The following is a 3,108-nucleotide window of genomic DNA, read 5'->3' as shown; positions in this document are numbered from 1 at the left end:
AATTATTACTATTACTTATAATAAGTTTATATTTAATATTTAAACTCATGTTTTCCTTTGAAAGTAAAATCGATGAAATCAAAACTCTTAAATGTTATTTATGTATGGTGAGCCCCAAAACAGGTGCTGCCAGCCTGATGATCTTGCTACGTGCCTATGAGCTACACTCTGCCTGGCCGCTGCACGTGTGTGAGCCCTGATTGGTACCGGCTGGGGGGAGGGCTGTTGGAAACGCTATATAAAGAGCTGAAGTGTGTAATAGGGGGAACACAGCATCATAAGGACAGAGACAGACAGAGGAGACAGAGAGACAGACAGAGGTAGGAGACAGCATCATGGGGAACACAGCATCATAAGGACAGAGACAGACAGAGGAGACAGAGAGACAGACAGAGGTAGGAGACAGCATCATAGTGAAGAGAATATGACAGAGAATAAGAGAGAATAAAGGAAGAAAGAGAAATAGAAGCTTGAACCTCACCTTGGTGTCTGTGTCGTCTTTCCTGGACTCTGCTGGACAGAGTCCCGGCTCGCGACATATTTTAAAGAAATTGAAAGGAGGAGTAATACAGAGGATTGACAGGGGAGGGCATCTATTTTAAAGATGACCAAGATTTATTTTGTAAAATTCTTAAAAATTCTTTTAAAAAGTTTTATAAATAATTAAATTAATACCCAAACAGAAGGAAACAATGAAAGAAAGAAGAGAAGGAAAGATAGAAAGAGAGAGAAAGGAAGGAAGGAAAGAAGAAAAATAGAGAAAGAAAGAAAGAAAGAAAGAAAGAAAGAAAGAAAGAAAGAAAGAAAAGAAAGAAAAAGCTGATCTAAGTGCATGAATCTATTCTTCCTAAATATACATCTTTGTTAGGTGGGGCTCACCATAGCTTGTCTCTCAGTTGTTTCTAAAGCATTCATCTCCTCACTGATTATTATTAACCTACTGAGCTCACTTGCTCCATTTTCTTGCATTACTTGCATTTGTGCGAGTTCATACATGCATATGTTAAGTTCTTATTTGATTTGATTATGCTCAGTTTAAATGTAGACCTGTATTATAACTTCTGATATTACACATATTTTTTCTGTAATATGTTTATGATCAGGTAGTCAGAATATAGACTTTTAGGAATTATGGTAATTTCATTCACTATTACAGAAAAACCATCTCATGGTTTTCAATGTTTTTTCGCTAATTCCATATTAAATATTATTTATTAAAAGGCAAAAGCACAAACTCTCCTCAATGAGGAGGCAGTTGCTGGTATTTTTACGCCACATCTGTGGATTTTGGTCTTGATTTTATCCTCAACTGCATAATTACAAATAGGTAAGGAGCAATAGTCACTGTCATATTTAGACAACCTGAGAATTGGTGATGATGATGGTAGAAATGTTAAGTCATACGTTTTTCCACCTCTAGAATATTTTCAAGTCTGTCCTACTGTATTTTGATATATTAAAAGTATCAGTTTGTCAATGATCATAGAATAGTAACAATAAAATTTTCTTACTAAAATATGAAGATGAATTAACTGAGATTAAGATGAACAGAGAATGTTAGGTAAGAGTTCAGGCTATGGGGCTGGAGAGATGGCTCAGAAGTTAAGAACACTGGTTGTTCTTGCAGAAGATCCAGGTTTGAATCCTAGCACCCAAATGACAGCTAACAACTGTCCGTAAATCCAGTGCCAGGGGATCTGACAGCCTTTCTGTCCTCTGCGGGCATTGCACAACATGGGTGCACTTACCTACATGCAGGCAATACACGCATAAACATGAAATTAAAAATATATATATTTTTTAAAAAAGAGTTCAGGCTATGAAGCTATGATTTCACTGAAACATGTATGTACTTAAAGATTTTCTTCCTTTTTTGTTCAAGACAAAATTAAATATTTATTCACCAATTTAATTCAGTCTAGAACTCATTAGAGAGAAAATGCTAAAAAACAAACAAACAAACAAAAAACTTTTGACTCATTTTATAAGACTAGTAAGTGTGTTCTATTTTCCCATGGTTGTTTTGCTCACCTCTGCCTTCAAATCTATCATCCTCATTTAATAAACATCTCATCATCTTTTATTTTTATTGAGTTTATCCCTTGTTTAGGTTGTTTTTTTCTTTACAATAAAATTTGTCCACTGTAGCCCACTGTGAGAACAGAAGCATGCATCCCTAAAATAAAGTTGAAAAACATTAAGAATGAAAAGCAACCTGATTTATGCCCTGAACATCTGCAGAAGTTTTGTTTCTTTTCTTTCACTTTTTCCTATTTTGTGGTTTTGTGGTTGTTTTTATTTTTTTGTGAAAGAGTCTTAATTTTGCATACTTAAAAGGCAGAGAAATCTGGGGATAGGTCATGGTGTTACAAGCCTTTAATCTCAGCATTGAGACAGAGACTGTTGAACCTCTGAGTCAGAAGCCAGTCTTTTCTACATAATGAAATCCATATGATCCAGAGTTATGTAGTAAGGACCCCGCCCCACCCCCCAATAACGAGAAAAAAGAATTAATTCACATTTAAGAAGTTATTCATTTAAAGTTAAAGAAAACATATTGCAAACACACAATTAGAATTGTTCTTATTTCTTTTTTTATATTCTTTTTGTTTGTATTACTACTGGTCTAAATCAAGCATGCTGGACAAGCATTTTACTACAGAGCTGTTTCCTCAGCACAGTCTTAGCAAAAAGACTCCCTCAAATCTTTAGGATTCCTGATTTATTTTTATTCAACAACTGGAAGCCTTTTGAAGCTTCTAATTATACCAACAGAAGGAAAAGACTAGGCAGTTCAGGCAAATCTAGGCACAATGGTTTCAATTCAAGTATTAGTAACTAACTGGTATCCTCTTAGAAACAGTGTTTTTCTGGTCCTCAGCTATTGTTATGGCTATTAAACCATTTAATACCACAATTATCATGGGGTTTACAATTCTCTGAGCAAATTTACAAGTAAAATTGAAGGTAAAGAACAAAAATAGCTCTGGTTTCATATGTCTGAACCTAAAATTAAAATATACTAATATTTCTGTAATATTTTCATATTCACTTATCATGGATATTGACCCTTAACAACCAAAGCACTTTTAATAGTAGTAGATTATC

This window comes from Nannospalax galili, unplaced genomic scaffold, assembly GCF_000622305.1.
Source record: "Nannospalax galili isolate Female #2095 unplaced genomic scaffold, S.galili_v1.0 scaffold6527, whole genome shotgun sequence".
Classification (NCBI taxonomy): Eukaryota; Metazoa; Chordata; class Mammalia; order Rodentia; family Spalacidae; genus Nannospalax; species Nannospalax galili.
The sequence above is the reverse complement of the archived record's forward strand: the minus strand, read 5'-3'. Positions refer to the sequence as shown.